The 16,332-nt window shown below is 47.6% G+C and overlaps 1 pseudogene; it reads right to left on the reverse strand.

The window, feature by feature from the left end:
- Positions 1-537: 537 nt before the first annotated feature.
- LOC116813870 (uncharacterized) lies at positions 538-1,461 on the reverse strand (annotated as a pseudogene).
- Between the last annotated feature and the right edge of the window lie 14,871 nt (positions 1,462-16,332).

The raw sequence follows: 16,332 nt of genomic DNA on the forward strand, positions 1-16,332 counted from the left end.
TGGGTAGATGTGGCCACACCATCCCTAAAGCGGCCTTACTGTGCTGCTCTCCCCACAGCAAAGCAGAGTGCTCCAGCTGCTCTATGACACTCTATGACGCTTGGGAGCAGCAGCTGGCAGGGGAACTGTGAGGCCTTCCTTCACCACTCACTGGATGGGCCCTGGGCGTGTGCCAGGTGCAGAGGCAGAGAGACAGGTTTGCCAGACTTAGCAAAAGTGAAGAAACACAGGACACCCCATTAATTTTGAATTTTTAAAATATTGCATGAGACATGCTTGTACTAAAAATTATTTGTTGTTCATTTGAAATTCAACTTTGCCTGGGCACCCTGTCTGATGGGGCAGAGCTCTGAGAGGCCATCGGGGACTCGCGTCCTTACACCCTCACAGGAGACGGCTTGAAAGCCCCTCAATGGGCAGGTCAGACTCCATCACACGTGGAGAGAGACCTGGGACTCTGTGGGACTCTGGCTTTGCGTCTGGCGCACTCACCACCCCCACAGGATTCTCCCTTGGGCCAGTCCCCGACGGCCCCTCTCAGCCTGAGCCTCCTTTGCCGCCGGCCCAGGTCCAAGGGCCCAGGGGTTTGCTTTTCCTCTGAGGGGCTGCACTGGCCTCCGTGCGCACGGCCACGTCACACTCCTCCGTTAGTGCCAAGGCCGCAGGATGACTTCGGGCCTTTGAAAGAGTAGGACAGACACAGGCAAGGCTGTTGGAACAGACAGGGCCTCCCGGGGGGCTTTAATGAAGGAAGGCTCATAATGTGATTTATGTTTTACAGTCACATGCGCAATAAACCTGTAGTTTGGGGGAAAAAATAGAAGACTGTGTTTCTTTCATTTTCACTGACCCATATCCCCGATCCAGGAGCCCCCAGAGGAGGAAATCCCGCCCCTCCCTCCAGGTCAAGAGACCCTTCCTGAGAGCAGGTGTCGCCCTGCGGCCCTGAGGAGCAAGTCTCCACCTAGAAGGTGCCACAGGTGAAAAACACCACCCGTGACCTCTGACCAGGGTCCGTGGATGGTGCTAGGCCCCTGCCCTGCCTGCACCTTCACCCCGTGTGGGCAGCAGGCTGTCAGGGAGGAGGCCTGACTCAGGAGGCCAGAGATGGGAACTTGCGGGATGCCACCCCCAAAACTAGGGAAGCTGTGGGCCTCCAAGATCTCTGGGGACCATCTCAGAAAGAAGTCACATCCAGAGAGCTCTGGAACATTCCAGAATCCAGCCAGGGTGCTCCTTTGAATTTTTTGGTCTGGGTCTTCCAAAGAGCAGCAAGTAGGCTGCAGGGCAGCTAAGAGGGGCCATGTTTCCGGTGGAATGGGGACCACTGCTCCCCATTGGTAGGTGGAGTGGGGAGGGGTCAGGACTACAGGGGAGAGGGCAGTGCCCCACATTGGGGACAAGCTGTGGGAGGGGCAGCAGGGGCCCTGGCCTGCAGGCAGGGGTTTCCGTCCTTCCCATCTCAGGTGACTTAACGCTTCAAATAGTGGAATAAAGGCACAGACCTCTTTCCAGGCACTCGCCAGGGTAGCTGTCGCCAGCGGTCAGGCCTACTGACTTCTTAAGCTTTCCAGGTTCCTTTCTGGGAATGCAATCACATAAGGGCGTGGAGTCTAATTTATTTTCAATTTTGCTCCAAATTTCACACATTATGTACATGGGTCACTTAACGCACATCTTGGAGAACTTATTTTAAAATTGCTGACCATCGAGCTGGCTGAGGGTAATTTATTTAACTCATCTCCTACCAATGGACGTTGTGGTGGTTTTCTGTCTTTTGCCCTTTCCAACCACACTGCAACCAATAAGCCAATTTTCCATAATTCACGTGTGGGAGAGTAAGTCTGGGAGACGTTCTGGGGCAGGCCTGCTGGTTCAATGAATCCACACAAAAAAATTCTTAGAACTAGTAAGTTTAGCAATGTCACGAGATTAACACACAAAACTCAATTATGTTTTATACACTAACAATGAATAAGAGGAAATAGAAATGAAAGACATATTACTTTTTGCAGTTACTCCAAAGGAAATAAAAAAAGAACATGTATAGCATCTGTATGCTGAAAATTATAAAATGCCCCTTTCCTGTAACACCCGAGACTGCATAGAAATCGTCCAATCAGGTTTAGCCTAAAGCCATATCCTTACATATTTTAAGTTCAGCCTAAAGGTTTTTCTGTACCTCATGAACTGTAACAGGTGGAGGTGTAAACAGACCACAGCCCACGCTTGTGCCAGTCACTGAGTTTTGGCCAACAAATGTAGCCAACTGTTCAAACCATGTGCAAATAAGGCAAACGCCGAGCTGTAACCCTCCAGCTGTTTCTGTGCCTCACTTCCATTTTCTGTAAGCCACTTTCTTTTTTCTGTCCATAAATCTTCCACCCTGTGGCTGCACTGGAGTCTCTGAGCCTACTCTGGCTGGAAGCTTGCTGGATTCTCAAATTGTTCATTGCTCAATTAAATTTTATTTGGCTGAAGTTTTTGTCAATATTTCAAAGTAAAATGTTTCTCTAAAATCAGAGCTATTTGTAGAAATACAAATAAAAATGGAAAACTGTTTTTCTTCTGTCAGTTTTTGTTAGCTTTTTATTTAATAATTTATTCAATTTAGCTAAATTTCCAATTTTTGGACATATAGTTGTAAAATTTTCTTATGTTTTAAATCTCTGTTGATCATTATTTTTTTCCATTGCTGATACTAGTTATTTTAAATGTTTTTCTCTTTACTAGTGATAAAAGAAAAACTTCACGCCAGGCACGGTGGCACATGCCTGTAATCCTAGCACTTTGGGAGGCCAAGGCGGGTGGATCATGAGGTCACGAGATTGAGACCATCCTGGCCAACATGGTGAAACCCCGTCTCCACTAAAAATACAAAAACTAGCCAGGTGTGGTAGTCCCAGCTACTTGGGAGGCTGAGGCAGGAGAACTGCTTGAACCTGGGAGGTGGAGGTTGCAGTGAGCTGAGATGGTGCCACTGCACTCCAGCCTGACAACAGAGCAAGACTCCGTCTGAAAAAAAAAAAAAGAAAAGAAAAACTTCAGCCGAATTAAATATAAAGGAGTTTAATTGAGCAATGAACGGTTTGCAAATCGGGCAGCCCCCAGAATCCCAGCAGATTCACAGAGACCCCAGTGCAGCCACGTGGTGGAAGAAGATTTATAGACAAAAAAAAGGAAATGACATACAGAAATTGGCAGTGAGGTACAGCACAGCTGGATGGGTTACAGGCTGGCATTGGCCTGATTTGAACACAGTTTGAACACTCAGCAGTCTGAGTGGTTGAAGTATGACCACTGGGATTGGCCAAGATTCAGTTATTGTTATAGGTGAATACTCCTAAGTTAGGTTTTCAATTTTGTTTGACTATTAAGCTAGGTTACAATCAACCACAAGGACTCAGACATAGAAGTACAGAGTCCTTCTCAGGTCGTATTTAGTTTGCTTTAACACTAGTCTCACCAGTTATCCATGGTACTAGCTTTTCCAAAGAAATAACTAATTTATTGATCTTATCTAATGCATACATAGTTTCTATATCATTGCTGGATGTAAAATGCTCCAGAAATAAATGCTCAGTGCCTCAACATAAAACCAGCACTCAGGCAAAAGTTTAATCCTCTTAGCAAGGCAATTTACTTCTGCAGAAGGATGTCACTCGTGTCAATCAAGATCGCAAGTGCACACAGAACAAAGGAGACCAGGGGGTTTATCCTGAATGAAGCCCCTATCTCTGTGTCACTCCCCCATCGGCTGGGGTTGGACTGCACAGTCTGAGCTGACCCGATTGGCTACTTGTACATATTTTTCTAAATATAGAAGGGGAGGGGGACACGAGGTACAGAGGCGTGAGACGTGCCGTTTCGGGGGAACAATGGGTGCAGGTAACCAAGGGAACAGGTGTGAGTCGATTAGAGCTGACGGGAAGGGGGTAGGCTGTTTATGGTGGCTAGGGGCAAGGCAGAACCAGAAAGTTGAGTTTGAGAACAAAGGATAAGGAAGTTAACAGGCTAAACCCTTTAAAGAGAAACTCAGAAAAATTTATTGTATCTTACATCATTAACTTCTACTCTTTAATTTCCATTCTATTATTTTTTGTACTTTCCTGTTTCTTCTGTAACTTCTTGTGGTGCATACTTAGTTCATTAAAATTCAACATTTTTTGTTTTCTGATATATGAGGTCTCCACAGTACCCTCTAAGTGTGCCTTAGATGCACCCTGTGAACTTTGACATAGAGCCCATTTCTCATCATTTAGTTTATGTTTTCTGATTTTCCTTTTAATTTTTGAAGGGGGCGTGCCCCTCCACACCTGTAGGTATTTCTCGTCAGGTGGAGACAAAAGACTGAGAAAAGAAATAAGACACAGAGACAACGTATAGAGAAAGAACAGTGGGCCCAGGGGACCGGCACACTCGGCATGCGAGGACCTGCACCCGCTCTGGTCTCTGAGTTCCTTTAGTATTTATTGATTACTATTTTATTTTTACTATCTCGGCACAGGCAGTGTGGCAAGAGAACAGGGTGATGGTGGGGAGAAGGTCAGCAGGAAAACATATGAGCAAAGGAATCTGCGTCATAAATAAGTTCAAGGGAAGGTACTGTGCCCGGATGTGCACGTGGGCTAGATTTATGTTTCTCTTTACCCAAACATCTCAGTGTAGCAAAGAGTAACAGAGGAGTATTGCTGCCAGCATATCTCACCTCCAGCCATAGGGTGATTTTCTCCTATCTCAGAATAGAATGAATGGTCGGCTTTACACCGAGACATTCCATTCCCAGGGACATGCTGGAAACAGAGGCCTTCCTCTTATCTCCACTGCAAAGAGGCCTTCCTCTTTCACTCATCCTCCTCAGCACAGACCCTTTATGGGTGTCAGGCTGGGGGACAGTAAGGGCTTTCCCTTCCCACGAGGCCAAATCTCAGGCTGTCTCAGTGGGGGGAAACCTTGGACAATACCCATTCTTTCTCAGGCAGAGGTCCCTGTGGCTTTCCACAGTGCATTGTGTCCCTGGTTAATAGAAAATGGAAAATGGTGATGACTTTTACCAAGCATACTGCCTGCAAACAAATTGTTAACAAGACACATCCTGCACAGCCCTAAATCCCTTAAACCTTGATTCAATACAGCACATGTTTCTGTGAGCACAGAGTTGGGGCTAAAGTTATAGGTTAATAGCATCTCAAAGCAGAACAATTTTTCTTAGTACAGATCAAAATGGAGTTTCTTCTGTCTTCCTTTTTCTACATAGACACAGTAACAGTCTGATCTGTCTCCCTTTCCCCCACCAATTTTGTTTTTTTTTTGGAACAGAGTCTCTGCTCGGTCGCCCAGGCTGGAGCACAGTGGCGCAATCTCGGCTCACTGCAACCTCTGCCTCCCGGGTTCAAGTGATTCTCCTGCCTCAGCCTCCCAAGTAGCTGGGACTACAGTCGCACACCACCACGCCTGGCTAATTTTTTGTGTTTTTAGTAGAAACAGGTTTCACCATGTTAGCCCCGATGGTCTCGATCTCCTGACCTTGTGATCTGCCTGCCTCAGCCTCCCAAAGTGCTGGGATTACAGGTGTGAGCCACCGTGTCCCATTCTTTGTTAATGTTTGGCCCCATTCTTTGTTAATGAAAAAATTATTCAGTGGTACTTGTTAGAGAACACTGAGGAAGACTTTATTCAGGACTGTTGTGATAGGCATAGGACCATGACAATGGGATTCTGCAGTGGGAGAGAGATGGCTCAACTCTGAATACAACCTGGCCAAGTGGGGATTACAGCCAAGGAGCAGGTGGGATCAGGGGATGGAAAATGACCAGGAGGAAGCATCAGGGGTGAGGGGTTCTGGCTAAACCCCCTAACAGGATGCTGAAGGCAGGCCAGGGGACCAGGCCTCCCGTGGGGGGTAGTGGGGGATGAGGAACCTGATCAGATATTGAGGAAGATCAGATATGGAGGGGTGGGGGGAAGGGTTCATGATAAACTGACTTAGCAGGGTTCTTGCTAAAACTGGACTTTACAAGGAAGGGCACAGAGGGGTCTAGAAGGTTCAGGAGCCTGATTAAAGTTTGATCAAGCAAAGAAACTTTGTCATCTTAAAGGCATTTATGGTGAGGGCCAGAAAGAAGAGAGGAGAGTTACAGAGAACTCTTCAGTCTTCTTGGTGATCAGGCACGGAATATGCTAGAAATATGGACAGTAAAGGGCATTCTAATGAGGTCTCAGATGGAAATGACTAGAAACTGGAGGAAAGGCGATCTTTGTCACAAAGTGGTAAAGAACTTGACTGAATTGTGCTCCTGTCCTAGTATTTTGTGAAGGGTAGAACCTGCAAGGGAAGAAATAGGGTATTTGGCTGAAGACATTTCTAAGCAAAGCATTAAGGTGCAGCTTGGGGCTCTTGAATGCTTGTAGTGAAATACATGAAGAGGAAAATGATTTAAAGATGAAGCTTTTAGTCAAAAGGGAATTAAAACTTAAAAATTTGAATTCATCCGGCTCATGCAGAAACGAATGAGAAAGCGTGTTCAGGAGAGAACAAGGGTGTGGCCAAGCCACCGCTCGATGAGATCAGCATAGCTCAGCCACCTCTGCGGAAGCCAGGTGCTGTCCATGGAGACAGTGAAAGAATGAGCCCAGAGGCTGATGGTTTGGAGATCATGGGACTGCCCCATCCATCACAGACCCAGAGCGCAAGCGCCCTGGAAACAGAGGGACTTCAAAGGAAGGCTGCCTGGCCTGGTGGGATGCACTCCCTGCACTTCCTTGCAGCCCTTTTCACCGCCCCAGTGGGGCTCCAGCAGGCGCCGGTGGTCTGTGCACCCAGCAAAGCTGTGGGGCATGGCTACCTCCACCTCGATTTCAAGGGATGCCTCAGAAAGCTGGGAGGCCAGATAGATGACCACTGTGGGGCAGAGCTTCCACAGAAAGCCCCCACTACGGCAATGCCAAACAGCTGTGGAGTCAGGGCCGCCTCCAAGACCTCAGAGCAGTGGAGGATGGTGGCGTCTGATTTCACACCTCCAGTGTCAGACACAGAACCATGCAGAGGTGGGGCCGCCACAGAACAGCCATAGGGGCTGGGCCTAGGCACAGAGCAAGCGGGCAGGGCTGCACCCACTGTCTCTGAAAGGTGGATCCCTCAACTGCCCCAGTGGGATGGGAGACCAGCGAATTAGGCCAAAACAAGACTATTCTTGAGTCTTATGAGCTAATGCTGTTTGCTTTATCGCCTTCGTTGTTGCTCAGGACCTGTTACCCTTTCTTCTTTCCTATTTCTCCCTTTTGGAATAGGTGCGTCTGTCCTCTGCCTGTCCCACCCCTGTGTTTTGGAAGCTCACATCTTGTTTGCTTCTGTAGGCTCACAGCTGGAGGAGAATCTGCCTCGGAATGAATCATACCTTGAGTCTCACCCAGCTCTGATTTACATATTTAAATGAGACTTTTGGACTTAGACCATCAAGTTGATGCTGGAATGACTGGAAACTTTTGGTCTGTTAGGATGGAGTGAATGTATTTTGCATATGAGGAAGACATGAATTTTGCAAGGCAGAATGCTATGGCTGGAATGTTTGTGTCCTCCCAAAATTCCTGTGCTGAAATCCTAGTCCCCAAGGAGAGAGTATCAGGAGGTGGGCTCTTTGGGGAGGAGATTAGGTCATGGTGGCAGAGCCCGTATGAATGGGATTTGTGCCCTTATGAAAGAGGGCCAAGGGAGTTCATGCACCCTTCCCCGATGTGAGCTCACAGTGAGAGTGTGGCATCTGTGAACCAGAAAGCCTTGGCCAGACACAGAACCTACCAGCGCCTCGATGAACCAGAAGCAAGGCCTTGGCCAGACACAGAATCTGCTGGCGCCTGGACGAACCAGAAAGCAGGACTTAGCCAGACACAGAATACGCCAGCGCCTCGATGAAGCAGAAAGCAGGACTTAGCCAGACACGGAATCCGCCGGCGCCTCGATGAACCAGAAAGTCTTAGTCAGACATGGAAACCGCCAGCACCTCGATGATCCAGAAAGCAGGACTTAGCCAGACATGGAATCCACCAGCGCCTTGATCTTGGACTTCCAGCCTCCAGAGCTGTGAGACCTAAGTGTCTGTTTTTTATAAGACACCTGAGCTGTGGTATTCTGTCATAGTAACTCCAACAGACTAAGACACCTTCCTTCCCCTTCCCCTTCTCTTCCCTCCCCTTCTAGCATGGAAGAGACAGCCAAGGGGTTGAGGACATGAGGAAGTGATGGAGATTGGGAAGTCACACTGAGGCACAGGCTGGAGCCTGGCAGCTGCACAAAGGTGTGGACCAGAGGCTCTGGCTTCCTAGGACACGGGGCGGGGGGCGGGTGGCAGGAGTGCAGAGGAGCCCCTCAGAATGCAGGCCACTGGGCCCCATTGCCAAGGGGTGTCAGGGAAGGGGCACAAAGTGAGTAGACGGAGGCCATCAGTGCGACAGGGAGATAAGTAATGTTAAGCAAACAAGTAAATCTATTCAGGATGAAGGGGATCGAGTTACTGCCTGCTGGGGAAGACATTCACAAACACAAAAGTCTGAGAGGCTAGAAAGAATCCTGGGTTGGAACTGAGAGTACTGGTAAGAACTCGTGGCTGTTGACTGGATGCACAGATAGATACAAAGATACTTACAGATGAGTGTCATGTACGGATAAACACACACATACTTCCCAGGCTGTCCACTGAGAGGACTCAGTGGCATTAACACCCTGGCAGCAATGAGCAGACCCAGTGCCCGGACCTTGGTTTCTAGACACCATCCTGCACTGAAAGGAATGATTCCAGGGCCAGGCAGGGAAAGAATAAAATGAGCCTGGGACATCTTTTTGTGCCATGAAGTACAGACTTAGTCAATGAATGATACAGGCCTGTCGAAGGGACACCGGGGCCAGCCCAAAGGGGCTCCCATGCCTAAATCGGAAACCATTTTAACATCAGAAATAAATAATTGGCCGAGCATGGTGGCTCATGCCTGTAATCCCAGCACCTTGGGAAGCCGAGGTGGGTGGCTCAGTTAAGGTCAGGAGTACAAGACCAGCCTGGACAACATGGTAAAACCCCATCTCTACTAAAATAAAAAAATTCACTGGGTGTGGTGGCGGGTGCCTGCAGTCCTAGCTACTCAGGAGTCTGAGGCAGGAGAATTACTTGAACCTGGGAGGTGGAGGTTGCAGTGGGCCGAGATTGTGCCATTGCACTCCAGCCTGGGTGACAGAGACTCACTCTCAACACAAATAAATAAACAAACAAACAAATAAATAAATAAATGTAATTCATGGATTATAGCCCTCTGAATAAAATAGGAACCCACAAGTTAATAGTGTACATGAGCAAACAAGGAAGACGAGAAAACTCACACTTGTTAATAGTCACATGTCAGCTAATAAATGCAGAAGGAATTACAGAAGTGAAGGTTCGTCCATGGGCAACTCTCCTGGAGGCGGCTAATTTGGGGCGGTTGTTTGAGCTGTGAGGCTGCTGGGTGGAGACTTAAAGAACAGGACACTGGTGGAATCCGGAATGACTCCCACAAAAGACCAATCAATTACAAAGGGAAAAAGGAGAATCTCAGGTGGAGAAACCTGGCTGACCCCTACAGGACCAGGGGCCAGGGCTGGCGTCCGAGAAAGAATGATGGCAAGGAGTGCATGTCTGCAGTGGGATGGGGCAAAGGCAGTGACCACTTCCTGGAGAGACACAGGGGACATGGGAGCTCTTAGTACCGCTCTGGATACTTTTAAGTAAGTGTTGCTTAACGTTACTCATACAGATTACATAGATAAATGATAGAGATAGATGATAGACAGATAGATGACAGATAGGTAGATAGATAGATAATAGACAGATAGATAATAGATAGGTGATAGATAATTGATAGATGATAGAAATAGATAATAGATAGATGATAAATAGAGATAGATGATAGAGATAGACAGATAATAGACAGATGATAGATATAGACAGATAAATAGATGATAGATAGATATAGATAAATAGGTAGATAGATAGATAATAGATGGTAGAATAATATAACAAACACTTGTAAACTCACCACCCACATATGTCCTATTTTAACATTTTGACATAATTGCTTCTAATTATTTTAAAGACATGATTTGGCCGGGCGTGGTGGCTCATGACTGTAATCCCAGCACTTTGGGAGGCCAAGGCAGGCAGATCACCTGAGGTCAGGAGTTTGAGACCAGCCGTCTCCTGGTCTCTACTAAAAATACCAAAATTAGCCGGGCCTGGTGGCACGCACCTGTAATCCCAGCTACTCGGGAGGCTGAGGCAGGAGAATTGCTTGAACCCAGGAGGCGGAGGTTGCAGTGAGCCGAGATCGCACCACTGCACTCCAGCCTGGGCAACACAGTGAGACCCAGAGGTAACCCCATCCTTCACACGGGGCTATCCTTGCCCTCCAAATGTGTCTGTGTCTTTGCTAAAGATGTGCTTAATACACAATGTCTGTCAGGTTGGTTTAAATTTTTACATCATGGCATCCCCTATGCACGCCTGTGTGGTTGCTTTCTCACTTGCCATCGTCTGGGCACATGCCGGTGGGGATGGTGGTGCAGGTGGTGCAGGTGTTAGCCTGCCTCCTGTATTGGCACCCTTGTAGTCCACACCTCACGGATCTGGGTGGGGCCTATGTTGTAGTTCTGAGTCTGAGTCTCACGAGGGCTGGGCAGCTCGGTCTTATGCCTCTTGGAAGCCTGAGGTGAACATGGATGAAGCCCAGCTGCCCCTCTAAAGACACCAGGTGGAGAAGCCACGTGCAGAGGGAGAGAGCCTGAGGCTACATGGAAAGAAATCGGGGAACCCAGCTGACAGCAGGAATTGAGGCCCCAGAAATGCAATTCCAGTGGAGCGGCTCTGGCCAGCCTGCAGCTGTCCAAGCCACAGAGCCACGAGGGAGGAAGGAAGCCAGCACAGACGTTCCGGCCCTGCCACCTCGCAGGCAATGGGAGGACCTTCCATGTGTGCCCTCCCCACCGCTGTGCACAGAGCTCTCTTCGCCCCACAACCTCCCCAATGCTCGGTGTGGTTGGTCTCCTCAATTTTATACATTTTGGTGAATGTGCTGATGTATCTTGCGCTTTGCATTGCATTTCCCTGATGTTAATGAGGTTGGTCACCATTTCATGTTCACTGGCCATGGGACATCTTCTTTTGTGAAGTGTTTGTTCAGTTCTACGCACATTGCCTCCTAGGCTGCCAGTCATTTTTTCATTGGTTTGTAGAAATATATATACACACACACAAAAAAAAAACCACACACACACACAAACACACACACACAAACACACACACAAACACACACACACAAACACACACACACAAACACACACACACAGAGGCAGGAGGAGAGAGAGATGACTCAGTTTAATATGTTCATTACATACTTCCAGGGTTGTTTATTTGTTTTTTGTTTTTGACACAGAGTCTCGCTCTGTCGCCCAGGCTGGAGTGCAGTGGCGCGATCTCGACTCACTGCAAGCTCCGCCTCCCGGGTTCACACCATTCTCCTGCCTCAGCCTCTCCGAGTAGCTGGGACTACAGGCGCCCGCCACCACGCCCGGCTAATTTTTTTATTTTTAGTAGAGATGGGGTTTCACCGTGTTAGCCAGGATGGTCTCGATCTCCTGACCTCGTGGTCCACCCACCTCAGCCTCCCAAAGTGCTGGGATTACAGGCGTGAACCACCACGCCTGGCCAACTGCCAGGTCTTACATGCTAATAACTTGTTGAGGATTTCTGTTTATGTTCATGAGTGAGACTGGTCTGTACGTTTATTTTTTCTTTGTTGAGTTTGGGTATCACGTTTTCCTGGAGCTGAGACATGACAGGTGGAGTTGCTGTTCCCGTGATGCCACAGCTCTAAAAGAGTTTGTGTGAGATGGGTGTTATTTATTCCTTAAATGTTTAGTAGAATTCACTGGTGAAGCATTTGTGACTAGAGGTTCCACTGTATGGAATATTTTAATGACAGATCCAATTTATTTAACAAATGTGGGGTCATTTATCTTTCTTCTTCTTTCAGTTTTGGTAAGTTATAATTTTCTAGGAATTTTTCCATCTCATCAAAACTTTCAAATTTGTTAGCACGTTCCTTGTGCTTTATTTTTTTATTATCATTATACTTTAAATTCCAGGGTGCATGTGCACAATGTGCAGGTTTGTTACATATGTATCCATGTGCCATGCTGGTGTGCTGCACCCATTAACTCGTCATTTACATTAGGTATATCTCCTAATGCTATCCCTCCCCACTCCCATAACCCCACGACAGGCCCCAGTGTGTGATGTTCCCCGCCCTATGTCCATGTGTTCTCATTGTTCAATTCCCACCTATGAGTGAGAACATGTGGTGTTTGCTTTTCTGTCCTTGCAATAGTTTGCTCAGAATGATGGTTTTCAGCTTCATCCATGTCACTACAAAGGACATGAACTCATCCTTTTTTACGGCTGCATAGTATTCCACGGTGTCTATGTGCCTATTTTTAATGTCCACAGATCTCCTGCAATCTCCCCTTCTCCTTCCCCTTCGCAGGGTGCATTCCTTCATTGTTTTCTTGGTCAGCATCACCAGAGATTTACGAGTTTGGGGCATTTTCAAAGAATCCATAGTTGACTTTTTTGGCCCTCAATGGAAGGTGTGTTCTGAAGGTTTCTCCTCCCTGTGTCTCTAGCCCTCCCTCTAAGGACGTTTCAAACACCTCTCCTCATACCAGTCAGCTCGTGTCTCCTGAGGAAAAACACTCGTGATTTCTCTTGTGTGAGTCTGTATTTATTTCACCTCTATTCTTGGAGAGTATTTCCATTAGGAATAGAATTTAGGTTGGCAGTTAATTATTTCACTTAACAATTAAATTCTTTCAACATTTTGAAGATCACATTCCCTTGTGGTTTGGATTTTATATTTCTATTTCGAAGTCAGATGTTAGCATGATTGGCGTCTTTATGAAGGTAATGTGGCTTTTTTTCTCCAACTATTAAGTGTTCTATTCGTCTTTGGTTTTCAGCAATTTTACTATGTTGTGTCTGGGTGCGGTTTTCTTGTACTTACCCAGCTTGGGTTTGTAACACTTCTTGAGCCAGGACTTTATAGCTGTTTTATTACCTTTATCTCAACATCTTGAGACATACCATAAAATCTATCATAACCCGGTAGCAGGATCCAAAAATTCAATCACAGAAAATGGGGGCAGGTGCCATTACTGTGAGGGCAGTGAAAAACAATGTTTTCAGCTACTAACCCAGCCATGTGTGACCACGGCCTGGGCTAGGCACTGCCCTGTGTGTTGGCCAGTGGCCCATGATGATCTAGTGAGGCTGGAAGGCTGGATGGGGCCAGGAAGTAGGTGCAGGCTGAAGTCACAGGGCAGAGTCTGGTGCTGGGTGATGGGGAGAGAGAGGACACTTCGGGCTCTGTACAGGGTGGGGAGCTGGTACCAGCTGCAGCCGACAGGTAACTGTTTCTTTCACTCTCCCGAGTTCTTGTTCAGGATGCTTCGGCCCTGAGGCTTTGATGGGTGAAGAAAGTTCCCAATGGCTGTGATCCACTCTTCCCTGCACAGAAAATAAAAATGTAGCTTTTAATACAAGAAGTCACAAGATTGTTTGCTTTTTCTTTCAAATACTCCTGTTTTTATACCTTGGAATCTTGTCTATTTTATCTTGTTCCCAGTTTATTCTTTTTTTTTTTTTTTTTTTTGAGACAAAGTCTCGCTCTGTCGCCCAGGCTGGAGTGCAGTGGTACGATCTCAGCTCACTGCAAGCTCCACCTCCTGGGCTCAAGCGATTCTCCTGCCTCAGCCTCCCAAGTAGCTGGGATTACAGGCGTGCGCCACCACACCTGGCTAATTTTTTTTGTATTTTAAGTAGAGATGGGGATTCACCATGTTGGCCAGACTGGCCTTGAACTCCTGACTTCAGGCAATCCACCTGCCTCAGCCTCCCAAAGTGCTGGGATTACAGGTGTGAGCCACTGTGCCCAGCCTCCCAGTTTATTCTTTTACGGCTCCAATTATTTAAAACTATGTATCATGCAGTGCCTCTCCAAAGTGCTATTATTCTGAGGTCTCATTGAACGAATTCTGCCCTTTGCTGTGCCTACAACATGTCTCCCTCAGTGAGTGTGTTACCTGATGAGTTTCCAAGTCATGAATCTTGAAGCTGTCTTCTGGGATCCCCTATTTCAGGGGATTCCTTTCCCTTCATATCCAGGTCTCATCTTCTTTCCCCAGGAGCCCCAGGGATGTCACTAAGGCAAGACCACGCTTTGGTGTGATTTATTGGCTTGGCACCTCTGCAACTATGCAGGCAGCATCCACTCCAACCCCAAAGCCATCTGAAGTTCAGGCCTGTGTGTACATCTCAGGGCAGTTGTTTTTTTTCCTACCCAGAAGCCAGGCCGATACAGGCAAAATCCCTTTTCATTCCCTGTTCTGCAGAGTAGAGGTTTCTGTAGTGCCCCCTGCACAGAGAGTGTGGCCCTTCCAAGGTCCTGCCTTCTGCAGGGTCTCAGTTTTACGGCCCCCATGGCCAGAGCTTGTCCCCAAGACCCTTGACTAAGCACGCCAGACCCCTGCAACGCTGCAGGCAAACAAACGGTCCTGGATCCCAACGCCCTCTTTGTTGTGCGGCACCAGTTCACCCCCCAGAGATTCCCCCTTGCTTGTTGTAAATTCAGCGTACTTTTCAAAGAATTCAACTTTTCCAGTATCCTGTAGCTCAAATTTTGTCAAAAATGAAAACCTCTTAAAATCCTCTCTTCCTTTATCTTTTATTTCAAAGGATTTAAATAATAGTTCTCAAGGCTGGGTGTGGTGGCTCACACCTGTAATCCCAGCACTTTGAGAGGCCAAGGCAGATGGATCACTTGAGGTCAGGAGTTCGAGACCAGCCTGGCCAATATGGTGAAACCCTGTCTCTACAAAAAAAAAAAAAATACACACACACACACACACACACACACACACACACAATTAGCTGGGCATGGGGGTGCATGCCTGTAATCCCAACTACTTGGGAGGCTGAGGCAGGAGAATCGCTTGAACCTGGGAGGCGGAGTTTGCAGTGAGCCAAGATTGCACCATTGCACTCCAGCCTGGGCAACAAGAGCAAAACTCCATCTCAGTAAATAAATAAATAAATAATAGCAGTACTCAAGATAAAATCCAGAACTTGCCTTAGTTTCTCTGCCCTCTACTGGTGAGGCCTCACCCTTCGAATTGTTTCAAAAGCCCAAGCCCGTAAGTTCACCCCACGTGGCCTCTCCCATCTCAGAAGGGACACAGGGACAGCCCAGTGCTCTCTAGGATTGGCAGCTCCTCCATTCTTTATTCCTCAGATCCCCCAGGGACCGAGGATGAGGACAGGCCGGCTGATTTTTCCCCTTTCCCACTTGGGATGCTGAGAGGTGAACTGGCTGCGTTCCCCAGGACAGATTTTACAAGTACGTTAACACACAAGGGATAAAGGCAGCAAAGACTCTGGCATGAATTCCCGATACTTGCAGCTCACGGCTGCCCCCTGCTGGCTGCGTGTGGCACAAGGAGGTGTGCCAGCGGGACCTCTCTCCAAGAGGGTGCAGGAGGAACCTCCTTGGCTGGACTGAACCTGGGGCTTCCTCCAGCTGCTCCCGACAAGGACAGGGCAAGAGAGGGTACTCGAGCTGGCTGTTTTTCTGCCCATGGCAAGAGTCCTCCGGTGGGCAACTTTGGCTCGAAGGCAACCTGCTGGCTGGCTGAGGCTTTTTTAGAACTGTGCTGAAGTTGGAAACTCTTTCTATCCAACATCCTTCTTGGGTCCTCTCCCATGGGCCAAGAAAACAGACAGCAAGGCCGGGCATGGTGGCTTACACCTGTAATCCCGCACTTTCAGAGGCTGAGGCGGGCAGATCACCTGAGATCAGGAGTTCGAGACCAGCCTGGCCAACATGGTGAAACCCCATCTCTACTAAAAATACAAAAATTAGCCGGGCGTGGTGGCGAACACCTATAATCCCAGATACTCAGGAGGCTGAGGCAGGAGAATCGCTTGAACCTGGGAGGTGGAGGTTGCAGTGAGCGGAGATCGTGCCATTGCACTCCAGCCTGGGGGACAAGAGCGAGCTTTCACCTCAAAAAAAAAAAAGAGAGAGAAAGAAAGAAGGAAAGAAGGAAGGAAAGGAAGAAAGAGAGAGAGAAAGAAAGAAAGAAAAGAAAGAGAAAGAAAGGAAGGAAGGAAAGAGAGAGAAAGAAAGAAAGAAGAAAGAAAGAAAAAGAAAGAAAGAAAGAAGGAAGGAAGGAAGGAAGGAAGAAAGAAGAAAGAAAGA

The sequence above is a fragment of the Hylobates moloch genome, unplaced genomic scaffold (genome assembly GCF_009828535.3).
Source record: "Hylobates moloch isolate HMO894 unplaced genomic scaffold, HMol_V3 SCAFFOLD_9, whole genome shotgun sequence".
Classification (NCBI taxonomy): Eukaryota; Metazoa; Chordata; class Mammalia; order Primates; family Hylobatidae; genus Hylobates; species Hylobates moloch.